This window comes from Accipiter gentilis, chromosome 13 (genome assembly GCF_929443795.1).
Source record: "Accipiter gentilis chromosome 13, bAccGen1.1, whole genome shotgun sequence".
Classification (NCBI taxonomy): Eukaryota; Metazoa; Chordata; class Aves; order Accipitriformes; family Accipitridae; genus Astur; species Astur gentilis.
Genome location: NC_064892.1, coordinates 32,545,944 through 32,563,846, shown reverse-complemented (window position 1 = coordinate 32,563,846; position 17,903 = coordinate 32,545,944). Strand labels below are relative to the sequence as shown.

Genomic DNA, 17,903 nt, shown 5'->3' with positions numbered 1-17,903 from the left:
GCTACTTCTAGATGACTGACCAAATGCTCTTGCTTTCATACATTGCAGAACTTCCCAGAAGGACCCATGGAGACAGAATTTCTTTACAGTGTCATACCAGATGTACATCGAAGTGCTAATGGTGAACATTTATGAAATTGATATTGCAGCTAAACCCAGCAGAGGAGAGGTGAAGAGAGAATGTTTTGCAGAGTACCCTCTTAAGACACAGTCTTGACTGTATAGTAATGCCCCCCTTCTGTGGCTTTCATTTCTTCAAACAAAGGTACAGTCTCCAGAGAACTGTGAAGAATTGATGTTATAACAGTCATTATTTCATGTTTGCATTATGTTATACTTACTCAGCAAAATATATAGCAATGACTACATGGCACTAGCCTGGAATCAGAACTGGGCAACTCACGCTAATTTTAAAATCTATGTCATTTGATCCAAGTCTCCAATTCTCTCTATCCTTGCAAGATGCCCCATCCCTGGAAACATTCAAGGCCAGGTTGTATGGTGCTCTGAGCAACCTGATCTAGCTCCAGATGTCCCTGCTCATTGCAGGAGGGTTGGACTAGATGACCTTTAAAGGCCTTTTGCAACCCAAACCATTCTGTGATGAAAAGAGGACAACCTCCAGTTGTAAAGTTAAAATAAATGGCTTAAGTTGGAGAGTTCAGCATGTCTCCTACAAGCAGCACCCCCCTCCATAGTGAGTGACCTGTTTTTACACCTCAGCTGAATTTGTAGGTCACTTGTAATACCTGTGCCAGAAGGGAGAACAGTGACCGCTCTTGGTAGTGGCAGCTCTGCTGTTGTTACATGGAGCTTCCCAAGCCTGCAAGGGCAGTGGTTGCCAAATGCAGATCAGCAGACCTGCAGTCAAACTTTATGGCGTCTTGTGTACCACCAACGAATGGGTTTATCATCCAAACTTCATTTGAAAACACTACTGGGCACATTTACCGTGGTCTCACAGACCTCAAGGACAGCAGTTTGGACTACAGACTGTGAAAGCTTTGAGGTCGGTAGCACTGGTGTCTTCTACCAGACAAGTAGCATCTGTGTAATAGAAAACAATTAAAGAAATACAGCCGGTATTAATTTTCTAAAACAGGTAACTGATGCATGAATATACCTCCGCTAAAATAAATAAGCTATAAGATGATAGCAGCTTTATAAGGTGAGCAAGGTTTAATTTTGATGTATTGATAAAAGACTGCAGAAAGCTTCATTATCACAAAATTGAGTTACTGATTCCTGTATGCCGTCTCAGGTATACTGTGTCTTCACCTGAGCTGCTTAACACTCATTGTATTTGCCCAGATCGCTTTCAAAGAGGCTGCCAATCAGCATAAATTATTTGCTGGTTTCTGATTTGTATGAAAGGATTTGAACTGTAAAAGTCCCACTTTAATATCAGAATGATGTATCAAAATCAAAGTTTGGTGAGAACTGTTTAATGCTAGGCATGATTCATTTCAATGGTAAAATACGTGTTTGTGGGGAAAAAGGAGTCTGAGATTTAACTGATATGATCAGCTGTGTTTTTACATAATTTTGCAAACTAGCAGACCTCAAAACACATTGAGCAATGGCATATGATAAAATGTTTATTGTGTCTATAACTGCTTTTGACACTTGTTAAAGAATAAATATTGTATGATATATTTTACCATACTTTTCTCAAAATGCTGATGGACACCTTAAAAAGACACAAATCCACAACTCTTTGGCTTCTTTACATGCTTTTCTGGACATGGATGATGAAGTAAATCATTCTCTGAACGGATTAAACCAGCTGAAATTTTAGAATGATGGTACCAAAATGAATAGGAGGATTAAATGGATAAAAATGCTAATCCCGTCAGAGACAACAAAATTCAACCTGCATTACAGAAGTAACTCTAACACAGTATCAGGAATTTGAGGGAAACTGCAGTTTGTTAAATTGAGAGGACAGTTGGAATCTGCCTTTTCCCGCTTACTGGTTTGTCTCATTTTCTGGAAGAAATTCCACCGATTTCAATGGGATTACTTACAGAACTGGGTGTTGCTTAATAAAAACAGGCAGGGCAGATTGTTCACTTAAGATGTTCAGGTGCTAAACCAAACCAAACTCTATGAAAAATACTAATTAGTCAAAAAATTTCAAACTTGGTGCCAAGATTCAGACTTCAAAAACATTAGCTGGAGCCCCGCTGACAGAACAGTCTAATTGTGTGGCATTTAATTTCCAATATGTTTATTTGCCAACTGGAAAAGCAAAATAGTCAGGGATTACATGCACAGGAAGAGGAACTACATTGTTTAGACCCCAAGTTCATTTATCTTACTTTATTAAAATGAAAAAAAAAAAAAAAAGCACAAACCTACTTGTTATAATATTACTTGTCAAACTCAAGTCAAAAAAACCAAAATACAAACGGTGAAAAATGCCCAACAATGATGTTCACCTTGGCATTCTTGCAACTGATCATTTTGTACCTTGCAAATTTTTGTTTGTTGAAATGAGCCACTAGTTGAACTGTGATTTTCCCATCATGAATTAAAGCTATGATTTCATATTATCTACTGCCTTGAAATGATACTTAAAGCAGTGGTTGTAGACACCAACAAAGCAATATTTATTGTCCTCATCACTTTTAAAAAACACGGATGTTTGTTTTGGCTTTGTGAGCTGAGATATTTCTGAACTGTCGTTAGTGATCTGCTAGTTAACAGTTGGCTAGCGATAGATAAAGCTGAATAATCAGTCAGCCCTGGTTGTAATCAAAATGTTTACCAGAAGCATACTTTGAATTTGTGCTTCTGCTTCGAGTTGGTTTGAAATAATTTTGTAGCCTTCCTTTTCAAACCATGGTGAAAAGTTAGACGTTAAAAGATCAATTGTATGGAAACAGAAAGACTTAGAAAATTCATGTGCAGAATTAAAGTGGCTAGGTTACTGGTCCACATTTAATTAGGAGCTTTTTCTTTCTTGAATATTCAGGAATTTCATACACAGGCTTAGATTTTTCCAGATTTGCTCTCAGGATAAATGGTAGCTTTCATGTGATGGACCACCGAGATTCAAGTGTGAATTTTCTGGAAGATTGGCTTTCTTTTGGTGAAGGAGCTGTACCTGGCAGAGTTTAGGATGGACTGACTGTGCTTAGGACATTTTGACCTAGTTGAGTAGCAAGGAAGTTACCTGTCCCATTTGAGCATCTCTGCCTCTAACTTGAGGAGTTTTGAGACACACAAGACTTCCATTATCTCATCCTGAAGTGCTGGGTTTGGGGTTTCTGCTGTGACTCTTTTTTTCCAGCCCTTTGAAATGCCAGGCTCATGTTGTGCTTGCAAACAAAGATGTTGAAGAAAGTTTTCGTCAACCTCTTCACATAAGGGTGTGTTTCAAGCTTGTTCAGTAAAAAGGCCTCGCAGTGCAAGTCCTTGTCTGGCAAGATAACAGCCTGAGTTCAGTGTGCTCATGGAATACTAATTAGTCTTTTCATTTCATTCAGATTTTCCTGTTTTCTTCTTCTTCTTTTTTTTTTTTTTTTTTTTCTTTTTTCCCCAAGAAGACTGAATATTTAGCATGTCGCCAACATTCTCTGTGGTTTTCTGGAAGAATTTAACTGCTTCATGGTGGCTTGGAGAAAGCTGGTTCCTTTCATATTTATTTCAAGTCTTTTTCTTCCAAATGAAGTATCCAGACGATGTGAAAGCATCATCTGTGTGTTTAGACAAATACTGTTCGCACCTAAAAACTCCACGACAGTGGAAATCAAGTATACTTCACTAGCTTCAGAATAATGGAGCCATTGAAAAATCTTCAAACCAGGATGAGCACAAAGAACAGTCTTGTTTTCTGAAGTTCTGTGCAGGAAAAAGCTCAAGTCATGGTTGATGAGGTGTCTCAGAAATGTTAACAGTGTCAAGCAACTGGCAATTGGTTCCTGTGGCAGGAAATAGCAAAGGCAGCTCAGCGCTACAAGCAGTAGAAGCTGTCCTTATTGTCGTTGGAATTGTAGTTTCCTCCTTTTTAATCATCATGTGTTGTAAGTGAATTTGTTTTAGCCTCTGGAGAATGCATATTTTGCTTTTGTGTGGCCTCTGCTCGTTTGGTAAGAATGGTAGTGGCTAATGTACACACAACTCTTGGGCAAACTGAAATATTCAGCTGGTCACTTGGTTTATGCAATTGCATTCTGCAGTTGTTGCAGAAAAGTTTGGAACATGGCAGGATGAAGAAGAGGAATAGCCTGTGCAATGAAGGGCTGTTAAAAACAAAGACACCTCCTCTGGCTTAGGAGTCTCTGAGCCACAGATTGCTAAGGGCTGCAAAAATATTGGGGGGAAGTATTACTGTGCAGTTGCCCATTGCATTGCTGTTGGCCATTGCTGGAGACGGGATGCCGGGCTTTAACAAAGAACTGCTCTTTGGTCTGACCCACTATGCCTGTTTTCATCTACATCTGCTTTTACATTTTGTCTGTGCAAAAAAACTGTAACAAAGAATAGGCTGTCAAGAAATTAAATTATGTTGTGTTAGTCTGTAAGGAAAAACTACCCCTTTGGAATCAAAGGCCCAGCCAAAGTTTTGTCCAGTTCTGTATGTTGATATAGTTGGTGATGAACATTAATATATGTGAGGCATGAGCAGAAAACATAAGTACCTGCTATGGTCTTAGATTCTTGCCAGGAAAAATTGCTCAAAATTGTTTTACTTTGAAGCATCTCTTTGGTTCTAACTGATACTGTTTTAACACTGAAAACTATTTAATTCTGCTTTAATTTTCTCCCATGTAACCTGTAATCTTTCTATGCACTTCACGCAGAGATGTGTGTGGCTGATTCTGAATACTACTGCAGATACTGCTGTGCAACCTGGAAGACTCCACTGACAGTAAAAGTGAGCAGCTTCTTTTTATTTTTGCACGTTCCTACAAATACACAACTGACAGGTGCTCCCTAATAAGGTGTTAAAAATAAGAAACAAAAAGGAATAAAAATAAATAGCCTGATTTGATGTTTTTTAATGCGAGGGTTCTTTGAATTCAAGTGATGGGCATGTTCAGGGATCGTAACTCAAGCAGATTTCTTGTATGCTGACCTTCCCAATGATAGCAGCCTTGCATTTCTTGGAAGGACCTATCTTTGGAAATGAGGGTCACGCAGCTTGAAATGTTGCTGATGGTGTAAAAAGAGAAAATGATATGTTTTCTGCATAGTCTTTGGTCTTCTAGGAATCACTCCCCGTTTGTTCCAGGGTAGATGAGTACCACTCCAAAGGCCCCAGCAAGTAAGAAAAGTCCAGGGACACAATCTGCATAGTCAGCATATCCCTCTTGCCTCAGTAGACAGCCCTTAAGCTCTGTGTCACGGTGGGAAGTTCCACCACTGTCTCACCCTGGATTGTGCAAGAAATACCTGTCTGTGTTTGCAGATCAGATTCTCTTTTGGAAAGATGAAACCCAGGATGTAGCGGAGCTCCCTGTGGGCAAAGCTGTGATTTGAAACTTTTGCCTGAGAAACAGGCATCAAACCCACAAGAAACAGCAATTATCTTTTACACATTTTCTTCAGGAGTGTTTTCTCTCTATGGTAAGTACTTCAATCTTCTGAGCATTTATTAAAATACGGATATAGGAACTTCAAAAATATAGGAACTTCATCATTATTATAATGCCTCTTAATTAATTCTCTCCCCCTCCCTCTGGTTTTCATCATCTTTTGAGTTTAAGGTTTAAGATTTAAGTGTAAGCCTGTGTTCTTCATACCAGTAACTGATGTGGATCATCAGTGCCACACTTGAAAAAAAGAGAGTTTGCCTCAAACCTCTTTTCATGTAGTGTTTGGGGTTTTCATCTTGTTGAGGGTATTAAAGTATGGTCCTTACTACAGAAATATTATCCTGGAGTGAGCAATTTGTTTCATGCAAAATCTGAGATGTCTGGGGAAATGTTAATTTTAGGTTTCCTGGTAGAAGGCATGAGATTTATGTGTTTTTTCCCCATTTCAGACTCCAGTCACAGTGTGGGCTGTCATCGAAGACTTGGTTAACTCTCCTCTTTTCCTCCAGGATATTATGTCTTCAGTCTTAGATCAGTCACACAGATCCTTCCATTTTGGTATAATTTATTGTACCTTTGGTTTAGACACTATTCTTATGTTTTATTTTCAGTGTGGTGCAGCCCACCATTTTTTATTTTTTTTTTTCCTATTCCATGTTTTTTCTTTCCCTCTGACTTTAAATGAAAATGGGTAGAGACCAAGTCCACCCAAGTGGGCTAGCATCAGACATAGAAGTCTCTTACAATCTTTCTTTCCGCTGGCACTGACTGAAGATATAGAATGATGCAATGTATAAATCTTTTGTTGTTGTTGTTGCCTTCTGTATATCTGTAGGGATTCAGCTTCTCTGGCACTTTCACTTGTTCTACTTTTCAACTTAAGATTATTTTCTTTAATTTCTTTCTGCTGCTGGCACAATGACATGTTCATTAACCACTCCAACCCAAGGTGCTGGAAAGAAATTGTCTCTATCTGGTGACACAGTTCCAACAGCTTTTGCCTAGCAGAACATGGGCTTTTACAGAACTCCTCCCCTGGATATTTTTGTGTGTCTGGACGGAGCCCACTGAAAGGTATAACTGACTGCTACAGGGAGAACAGTTTGGCTGCAAGATAAGGAAAGCAGTCTAGACAGATCTGTCTCAGCACACAGGATAAAGTTATTTTGCCTTTCTAAAGTTCTGTCCCAGTCGTTTAGTGCATGTTTGTATTTTGAGTGATGACATCCTATTTCTTCAAGGATTTTTATGAGAAGCAATCAGACTCCTCTAGCCCCTACAACCTCCTACAAATCCTAGTTCATCTGGGATTTTAGGTCCTGTGCTCAGGGCTGCTAGCCTCACTAAAGACATTTTTTTTTGGTGGAGGAAGAATTTCCATATTCCTGCTAAAGAATTTTAATGTGCAATAGCTGAAGAAGTTATGTTTATTCTAGTATCAGGTGTTTTGACATTTCAGGCTGCAGGGGCATTTGATGCAAGGCGTGTGTCAAAAAGATGTGGGGCTATGTCAGGAATGCTAAAGGCTAATGTGGACCATGTTATGATACTACGTTGTTGCAGAATCAATCAGTGCCTTTCCTGGGATAGATTTGCGCATACCACGAGAGTAACCCCCAAATATCCGCAAGCCTAGACTTGTGGGCTGCTAGACAGAGAACCTGTAATATGGTCTTGCACACGCCTCTTAGACCACTTCTTCACTTTTCCAGGCACATTTTTGTTGCTTGCAGTCAGCCAAGGAGTCTTATGTTAGTGGAAGGGGAGACTATGTCCAGCAGCACTTTAGAAAACCTTGTTGGAAAGTGATATAGCTGGAGTTACCACGTTGAATTCTGATCCTCTCTGAAATAAGAATACAGCAGAAAAAGGTTTAGAGGAAGCAACAAAAATAGGCTGCTGTGTGAGGCAGAGACAGAAATGTCAAGCTATTAGATGCTGTGAAGAAACAAACAAGGGATGATACAATAGGTATATGCAAAATTTTCCTTAGGTTCTGCAAAAGCATAAGCTCAGGGGAGTTCCCAGTGAGGTTAAAATGGCAATACACCTCAAGCTGATTAAATGTGTCTCTCCAAAAAGCACACAGACTCTCAGAACTCATTACTCAAGCAAAAGTTTTAGGAGGAGTCGAATAAGAATTTCTGCTGTTACCTTAAATAGAAAATAACACACAAGAGGTTATAAAACTTCATGTTCCAGGATGAAAGTCAGCCACTTCCTATTTAGGGTCAGGAAGACACTTCCCCTGGAGGTACACTATTAAGGATTGTCCATTACAGGATTTTTTTAGCTTTATATCTCTGTTCAAATACTGTCAGCAACAGTGTTTCGCCAGATGAAATACTGTTTGGTAACTGCTGGTCTACTCTCTTCTAAATTGAAACCCCCTTTTCAAATGTCTCAGACCATGCTGCTCTAAAACTATTGGTTTTTTCTTTGTCATACATGACAAAAGAAATAAGAGGAAATAATTTCCTTGGTTATTCAAATACATATTTACTGACTTGTTTAATTAGCTGTGTGTGTAGAGGAGGCAGTTTGCTGGTAGTTTCTTTTCCCTAGAATATTGTAGGCTGAATTCTCTCCACCCTGGGTAACAAAAGCGAAATTGAAGCACTGATCCCTAATTTAGTACCAGTGTATTTGGACAACATTTGAGAGCAATAAAACACTCCTACGTTTTTGCTATGGTACTTATCGTGAGTGAGCAAGCTGCCAGTTAATGGCGTTACTGACTCACCTTCCTGTCTGCCCTGACTTGGGCAGATAGAAAGTGGATGGGACGTTGTCAGAATGGACAACAGCGAGTGAATGCCTCCTGATAACCCACTAACGGGGCATTGAGCAGTCATCAGTGCAGAAAGCGGAAAAATGCAATTAATCCTCTAAGTATGAGAAAATCTGCTGTCATTTTCCACAAAATAACCTCAGTCGACTGAAAATGGCTTCAGCCAGTTTTTTAAGTGGTAAAATATTAAGTAAGTGCAGCCCTTCAGAGATGCTCCTTTCTGATCTGCTTTAAAGGGTGAATGTGAAAGCGATGTTGTGCACCCTCCCTGAAATATTTGGCAGGAAGAGTCTTGTTCACAAGGAAAGCATCCTCTTTTCCTTGATCTTCTGCACCAGATGATCTCTCTTTGCCATCACTGAGTTAGCGAAGGGGCTGTACACGTTTTGGGCTGTACAGTAAAGCTCGAGTCGTGAAAGTTGAGGTATGCGGTATAGGAAAAGACTTTGGTACACCAATAAAGCTGTATCTCTGGGTGGTAAAAGTATATGGGATTTTATCTCTTATTTTATTAGGTAGATTAATTACAGGGTTGTAGCTATCACCCCACAGTTAAATCACAGGAGTCTTGCTTATTTTTCACTCTCTTGCTCAGTCCTCTCCATACTTAAATCTCTCTCTCAGAGTGAATTTATTTTCCGTGTGGAACATTAAAATGAACTCCCCTGAACCATTATGCTACTCAGAGAAGTAGCATCTATTTAAAAATATAGATATATTCCTAGGGTTTATGCAGCCAGTAACTCAAAATAGCTTGCGTATACCGCAGCACAGCTATCGTGGATTTAGTCATTCCCACAGAGGGTCTTTGTTACGTTTGAAAAATACTGATTTTGAAATCAAAGGATCTGGTTCTCATTTACATGACTGTGCCAAGAGGCCTTGTAGCGGTTGCAGATGACATTACACAGACCTCTTGGTCTCCAGCGCTGAGGCGTGAGACGTTCACAGCATCACCCTGCTCTGACTTCCCACTGTGTATGACCCTTCTTCTGGCCTGGGCACAGCAGAGCCCTGTGGTCCGTTCCCTGGGGTGCAGGATGGAGCCCACCCATGGTCTGTGGGGCCTTTCATGAAATATTTCTGCTAGTTTCATCTGAGAGTACCACATGAATTTCTTTACATTCTTAATATTATCTCACCTCCCTTTTACTACCCGATTGACTTTTTTTTGCCATGTCTGGCTATGCCATGATTTCATATGTCTACCTGCGTTTGTATTACTTCATCACTCGAAATGCTGAATAAAATGGCCTTTTTTCACACTCAGAGAAGAAGTTGCTTACCTGGTATGTATGCATTGGGTTCCCACTCATTTCCAACCAATGTCTCTTCAGTGTGGAGTAGCTCTTGTCCAAAGAGCGTTGAGCCTGGTCGTTAGCTGTAACAGCAATTTTCATTTCTCAATGGGGGTGTTTGCTGCTCCAGCCATAACTTATGAGTAGAGATGCCTCTAATCTGCAGGGCCCTGGAGCAGGAGTTTTCATCCTTTACCCCTGATACCTACTTAGGACTACTTGAGGTCAGTAAGTTCTGCAAAGAGCATCGATATCAGTAATAAACATTTTTAGGTCATTTGCCCACATGTTAATGTGACATTTGTCATGGAGTGCTGCCTGTTTGTATGCCAGCATTTGCGCCCTGACTGTGGTATATCGAGATACACCCAAAACCTGCCTGTTTTCTCACTGACTTTAAAGGGGAATTAAAATGACTGGCTGATTTGTAGAACAGCACTCAGATGAATTACAATTGAAATGGCGACAGGTACAGAACTGGACCTGCTGAAGGACAAGGCCTGCCTGTACTTGGTGGTCTTCGTTTTCTTCGGAGGATGTAAGCATGCACAAATATTGCTGGAGCCCAAGAGAAAACTTTTGGTTTCATGTATTAGGTATTCCATGGTATAAAAAAAATAAATAAATTTCATAGGATAAATGATTTAATCTGGCTTTCAGCTTAGTATCTGTTTATATGGTGACACTTTCCATCTCCACTATATTGTCTTTCAGCTGTAATATTTTCTTCACTTTGCAGCCAACTTATTGAAGTCATTTGCCACAGAAGGTTTTGAAACGTATTATTTATGGCTCCAGTCTGTCACCCTCAGACAATATTCTGAGATGATGTAATACAGCTGTACATAGCATTTCTCTATTTTTCTATGCTTTGTCAGTTTTTTCTATACTTTACCCTTTAAAAGATATAAAAGATAATATTTATTTTATCTCGTGCTAGAATTCTGTAAGAAGATATGTAAAAGCTATTAGAAATTATCTTCTCTGTTCCATTTTTGAACTCCTGTAGTGTGAAAGGTCTAAATAAGTTCTGATCAATTTGGTTGAGTGTATAAGCAAACTCCATACTTTTTTGTCTTTGTTATATCTGAATTTGGGATTTCAAAGTGCTTTTGAGACTATTTTCATTGTTAGGAAGGGAAGTGACTTTTTTTTAGAGTTCTTCAATGAATGAGTTCACAGTTAGCATGACATATGAGACTCATTTCCTCATTTGTTACTATTTTAAACGTATACTTATCCTCCCACTGTTCCTGAAAAAGTTCTGTTTCTTGTAGATTCTCCGCCCCAAAAAACCTATAAAAACTAACATAGCTCCTTACCCTGGCAGACACTGGGCAGTCCCTTTGAATAATGAATAGGAAGGTTGATGCCCGTGAAGGTCATGTCTCTGTGGACATTTCGGTGGGGTCCCTTTGGCAACGCTGCGCAGGTTCTACGCACCAGCCGGGCACGCTAGGTTTCCTTGTAGGCGATGGAGAGGAATGGGCACTTCTCGGGTGCATTTCGTCCACATTGAAGACAGAAAGGTGTAAAAGATGTGGATGGGTTGCATTCTAACTGTAAGAGGAAAGCCAAGAGTCCTCCGCCTGGGAGTTTCTCTCATTCCCTGGTCCTGAAGTCAATCCCTGCCCGGTTCCTGGCATAGCTCAAAACTTCTCGGAGCTGCGGTACCTACCTACAGCTTTGGTACGGCAGCCAGAAGTGACTGGGGTGCAATGCCCAGACGTCCTACTGGGTGGGAATAGGTGTTGTTCACTTTGCAGGGAATCGTTACAGGGCGGCATTCGCTGGGTTCATGGCTTCTCCTTCACCCCAGGCGTTGCACCATGGGTACGCTCAAATGTAGGGATGCTCTTGCGCTTAGACGAAATGTAAACGCTTGCATGCGTTACACTGGTTGGAAGTACAGTGTTTTTCATCCCACCTGCCTCTGCTTTTTCATGTCAGCGCTATTGTGCGATCTCCCAGACTTTGGAGATTTGCATATGTAAAAACTCTGGCTTTAGTCATTCTCATAAAACTATGTGCAGGCACAGTATATGAAGAATAAGAAGTAATGAGGAATAAGAATACTGATTTGCAGAGTGCTATTTAACGCAAACTTGCCAAGTGTATCTTCTTCCAGAGATTTAATGAAGACCAAAGTTGTTTGTGATGACCATATAATTAGAAGAAAAATGTTCTCTCCTAGCGTGGTCACTGATGTATTGATATGGTCATTTGTGGCAAATTAAGTTGCATCTGAAATTTTGTTTCATAAATCATGCTTGCTGTGAGACCAGCACAGAGCATTTAAAATGTGTTTCTTCATTTTAAGTTTAACAAAGTTCCTTTGATTTCTGTTGCTTCTGGTTTGTAAAATCATTCTTGGTTAGGTTTCTTTATTTGCTTTGAATCTCTGATATATTCCCAATCTGATTTAAATCCACAATATTTTATTCATCTTACTTCTTGTGTAAATCATTGTTTTCTCCAGTTGTCCTTTTAGGAAAGTATGAGGAAAATAATGCTTAACCTCTGTAGAAAACTGTCTCCTAAACAGACAACTATCTTCTGTCTTGCAGACAAAATAGCTACTCCCCAGTTGCTTTAGTGCAAATGTAGTTATACAGTCCTTCTAGCAATTTTTTGCTGACAGAATCATAGGTAAAATAGTGGGTTTGGCTCCCAGGAATTTCTAAAATGGGACAGTGGTATTTTTCTTTCTCCTTCATAGCTTTTATGGAGGAAAATTTCTCCCAGCAGGAAAAAAAAAAAACAAAATTTTGATGGCCCTTCTATACTTTTTCAAGCAATGCTTCTGCTCATAGTCTCCCATATTGATTTTACAGTCCAGACTCTCTCAGTGAAAACTATACCCGATAGAGTTATTTGGCTAAAATATAGCAATTAACAGGCAAGATGGTGTTCTTAAGATTTAGTAACTGGTTAATTAAATACATTTGTCCACTAGCTAAGTCATACGTGATTTTACGATAAACTCTGTTTCTTCTAATTTGTCTTTTCCTTGTTCTATCTGAATGTTTAATTAAAGCAGTCCATTTGGGGTATAAATGGCAGATACGAGTTATGAGGAATGCATGAGTCCAAGCTAAGCTCAGCTGCACCCTGTTGATTGCATAGAGCGTGGTCAAGGCTTCCAGGCGATTCTCCTATCCTACCGCAGAGAGAAAGGTTTGGGGATTTTTCAGACCTTGTGCTTTGCCGCTGTGCAGGAACGCTGCTAAAGATGTGAATGGGAGCATCAAGACTGACAACAGTTGTGGCTTTAACCGTAAAATAGTCTTGCCTCTTTCAAATAGTTTTTCAGCGCCGGTGGTTTATAGCAGTCAGGTTGTCAGGTTGTTGGTGTTGCAGAGACTTCTTCTCTAGATAAGGAATTAGAAGGAGAGGGAAGAGAGGTACAGAACCTGAGAGTGGACATCTGAACAAGAGCTTCATCTTCCTATACAATTAATGGAGGAGAGCATTAATTCCTTCCTTTGAGTTGTGCCTGGGAGTGACTTTCCCCAAGGGAGCTGGGGAGGCTGGTTTTCTAGTTTAGGCTCTTAAGTCAGGTACCAAAAAATGGTAGGACAGGAATGGTGACACAGGAATGGGTTTGTTCTTGTGAATTTGTCTGTGAGATGTGCTGGCCAGTAAATACTTACTGGCAGTGGTGTTGATGAGGAATCGTCAAGCTTCGAGCAGGAAATCGGAGCGGACATCTCGGTGCCACCGAACTCTTAGATACTGAATTCACTGGAGCTGGTATTTCACCCCTGTGGGCAAAATGCAGCAAGATATACACCCGTCCTGTCCTAGCTTTCCTGATCGGGTGCTCTTGGGCCGTGTGGGGAAAAGGTGCTCCGGTCCACAATTTCAAGTTACCCAACTCGCGCAGAAGGAATTAGATTATCTCTGTTACTGCGGGGAAACACAGAGATGGATGGAAGATGTCACTAAGAAATGAACATGGAAAGCAATTTGTCGTTTTCATGTCCAAATCTGTATGACAGTGATATTCTCTTAATTGAAAGCTGTGTTTTCCTGCAAAAGAAAAAGAAAGTCTGTCTTGTCTACCCTGCAAAGTTCATTGTGGTTGTGAGAGAAAAGAGTCTTTGAAGAGACTTTAATAAATATTAAAATCTGCTTTTACTGAGAGTTCCCCCTGAATCTCTCACAGTATAATTAAATGGTGGTCTGTGTAAGTGATCACAATTAGCTATTACTGGACCTGATATTTTCCTTAAGATCAGAGGTCACACACATGGATTTACCAGAATTTTCAACTCAGAGGAAGAGAGCTTGCCAAGGGGGTTGGATTCATCTGAGGGCATGTCTGGGCTGTGCATGGTGTTAAAAATCCACGCCTTAGATCTGTGTAGCTGGATACGTGCATGGGGACCAGCGTGTTGCCAAGGGGAGACAGTCGCTTGAGTCGCAGGAGCAGAACGCCTGCAGTGCTACCTCAAAGGTGTCTTGCCCATCTTTTGGAAGCAAGGTTGCAGGTGCAGCTACCTCGTTCCTGGCTCCAGATCTGGTGTTTTCAGGGTTGGTTTGGCAATCCCAGCACCAGAATCCTCTGTGCATGCACCCCCGTCGTGCAGAAGTATTATCCCCAGGTTTTTAATATAAAACCGTCGGGTAGGAGCTAACAGAAAGTGGCTTATCAGGTTCAAAGTGATGCCTTGTTCCTTAAGAGGTGGAAACAAATTTTAATGGGAGTTATCCAGCCACTTAAATATTCGCACTTGGCGTAAGGAAACTTGCTCACAGATCTTGCCAGAGTGGGTAAAGAAAGCCTAAGACAGCTGGTACAAAAAGGTACACAGCAGATGGTCTAGAGACCCCTGAACCTTTAGTCTTAAGTCACCCTCTCATCGTACTGCAGCCACTGAACCCTGACTGCCATGTTAAAGCAAACACCCCTGAGGAAGAGGGATCAGCTACTGAGCGAGTCTGTCTTTCCCTAATTCTGCATTTGCACCTGCCAGTGCTATTTTGGCTCTCCTAGCAAGGTGAGATCAAAGAAGCACCTTCCCTATAGCCAGAGGAGATTAGTTGCTGGGGGGGGATGTGTTTTTTTAAAGTAATTTTTTCCCTGAAGTTGACTAGTATGAGTCAGCCAGACCCAGAAAAGGGAGAGTGCGTGGGTGTGAGAGGTTTGCACAAGATTATTACACTCTCTCAATATTCTGTGTTTCTTGTCATCCATCTGTAGTTTCAGAGAATCCAAAAATTAACCTTGGACGGGAAGCAAAGCACAGCTCTTAAATGCTTATTTTTCTGGTGTCTTTTCTTTCATGTTCTGAGGTGCTTTTCTGGAAATATACTTAAGTGACTGGCTACAGAAAACATTTGAGATGTGATTTATATGGAGAGGACGGCTTGAGCCCCTCCTTCAGACCACCGTGCGCTGAAGTGCTGTGTTTGGCTTGTCCCGTAGGGAAACAGACGGGTGTTTTCATCTTCTGTCACGGGAAAACCCACTTCAAGATGTTGTTACCATATTTTAGGGAGGGGGGACTGGGTGGTTTGCTCAGGAGTCTTTGGGAAGGCTTTAAATAATGTTAATTATTATTTGAAAGTGGCCACTGGGAACATGGTGAGCAACAGCTTCTAAAAGGAGACGACAGTTGGAAATACCGTTAGGTTATCTGACAAGACCAGTGTAGGTAGAAAGGGAGAAATAAAATTGGAGTGGAGACACAGTGGAGTTCCCTGAAGGGGAAAAACCTCTGGGATGTCTTAGCAACTTCACTCACAATTTAGAAGTATTTTAGTGGCAAAAGTATAACGTCACAAGGCCAATACCAACAGGTGGGACAAAGGATAGGTTTTTCTCTGCACCCTTTTCCATGGAGGAGGAAAGAGGAAAAAGCTTCAAACTCTTGGCCAGTTATTTAGGACATGGTGAATGCCAGGGAAAATGAACTGGGAAGCAATAGTGGAGAAACAGCCTGGAGTATGGAGTGACGGGAAAGCCATGTGAAAGAAAAAAAAGGTTTAGAGCACGGAAGGCGACAGAAGACACAGTTGAGAAAATATGAGAGGATGGGGAAGGTAGGAAAAAGGGACTTAAGAGATGGTTATTTATTTTCAAAGAGGGAGAAGGAAGAATAAGAGCGGAAATGGTAGCAGTGAAGAAAGAGGCTAAAATCAGAAACAGAGTTAGAAGAAAACAGATTTTGTATGAAAAGTAAATTTAGTAAAGTATTAAAAAGAAAAATGGGAGAGTGAAAAAGGAAGTTCCAGAAGGAAGAATTAATAAGTAAAGGAGAGTAAACGAGAAAAGGAGAACAAAGTCAAAGGAGAGAAATTTTATGCTCTACAAAGCTTGATTCAGACATATTTTGATATAAAATTTCTTTAATATATATTGGACAGGCAGTACCAGGGCAACTTTGGGGGAACTGGGGAAACCAATCTGCCTGTCCTTAGAAGACAGTGGTGCTGGCTGAAGCTCTGCAATGGGAAGGGGAGATCGTGGCTCTGAATTGGCAGCCCCCGCAAATTAGTCTCACAGACCTTTGCAAACTTCTGTAGGGCCTTTTAGCAGGCCCTCTCTGCAAACACAGGGGCCAGCTTTCAGTTTTTAAGGTACAAAACCACTGTCTGAAACCACACCTAGAATCCTGGTAAAGTCAAATCACTGCCTGGGCTGTGCATCCTTGTTTACCAGAGTGGGATGAAGTCAATATGCTTACCAGGGTGGTAGGTACTGGCCACAGTGAAGGAAAAAGAAGGGGAAAAGGACAGACTAATAAAATAATTTAAATGGAAAGGGGCCTCTGCACACCTCCAAAACACAACTGGTGCTCCAACCCCAGGCACCCTGGTGGTGCTCTGCAGGACTTGCTCCAGTATATCAGTATCTGTCTTGTACTGGGAAGCCTGAAATCACACAGAGTACTCCACGTGAGGTTTTGCAGCAGATGCACAGGCTTTGGAGTTTATGTGTGTAAGACCAAAAAAAAAAACACCGCTGAAGGTTACAAAGAAAGTGCAAGTGTTCAAAAATCTCTGTAGCTACCCTGTTATTAAACTTTCAAAATCTAGGCATTTCCATTTTAGCATAACTGCGTTCAGTGTTGTAACTCCGGTCCAAGAAAAACACTCTTCTAATAGTCTAAAAGCATGCAGTTTAAAAATTATGCCCACTTAAGAAGTAATTTCTCTCATTTGATATTTAACTGCTTCCTTTTTCTCAGATTCCAGAGGGCTGTTCAGAGGGAAAGGAAGTTTTGCCCTATCACATGGTTGATGCTGTGGAGACTGAAAATAGCGAAGTACACCAGCCAAATTTAGCATTACCTTGCACTCAAATATGCTGCTGCTTATCTACTCTTTTACTATGAAATAATACAGTTTAGTGTTATACATTTATGGTTCACCCACTTTTGATCAAACGAAACCCTCTTACTCGAGGCAAGGGAAAGGTCTATTAAACAGAGACACAGACACCAGATGACTCAAGATATTTGTCTTTTTCGAGGATAATGTTAGAGCGTGGAGCCAAAACTTGGTTCAGAGGCTGCCCTGAGGCCCCTTGGGGTTACATTTTTTTAAAAAGCAGCCAATAACCCTCGCTTCCAGAACGACAAAACTCATTTCACTGACTCATCTTTCCAATAACAGTCCCATCATCATTTTGAAAACAAGTAAACCCAAAGACCAAATCCAAACAATTTCCTTGAATGGAGTGGCCACAAGAGGCTGAGCTTTTATTTCACCTGCTGGCTCTATATTGACGGTCAGATGTGCCTGGGGGAGCACCTCAGGAGGCAGAGGAATGCACGTGAAATAAAATTGTGGTAGGTGCTACCTTACAGAATGAATATCCCTGTACCCTTAAGCAAGCCCTGCTGTTATCACAGGGAACTTTTGCACTGCATTACCCAATGCATACCATTTGCATTCCAAATACCCATTACATAAATATTTGTCATCCTCCCTTGTTTTGCTACGAGCTGTGTAAGCTCTTTAGGGCTGTGCCTCGTGATCCGGACGCCGGGTTCATTTAGTCATGTTCGGTTCCACTTCCCTATGACTTCTCCCGTGACTTTTGACCGTTACCAAAGTTTCTCTGCACTTCAGTGCGCAACTCATAACACAGGAGCCAGAGCTCTTGCTGGCCAAAGAAGAAGCCGTTAAACCTTATGAGGATCTTGCAAAGCCAGGTAATGAAGCTGTATCCAGAGGATTTAGGAGGACCATTAGATTAAAGAGCTGATATATTGTGTGAGGCCAGACACAGCCCTGTCTGACCGGGGATGTCGCTTTCAC

The 17,903-nt window shown here is 40.9% G+C and overlaps 1 long non-coding RNA gene across 2 annotated transcripts in view; it reads left to right on the top strand.

The window, feature by feature from the left end:
* The window catches only part of LOC126045198 (uncharacterized), a 46,032-nt gene that overhangs the window by 1,639 nt on the left and 26,490 nt on the right, over positions 1-17,903 (top strand). For both annotated transcript variants that reach the window (XR_007507956.1, XR_007507955.1), the window contains exons 2-4: positions 49-265; positions 4,809-4,882; positions 5,417-5,574. This is a non-coding gene — a long non-coding RNA (uncharacterized LOC126045198). The remainder of the gene's footprint in view (positions 1-48; positions 266-4,808; positions 4,883-5,416; positions 5,575-17,903) is intronic.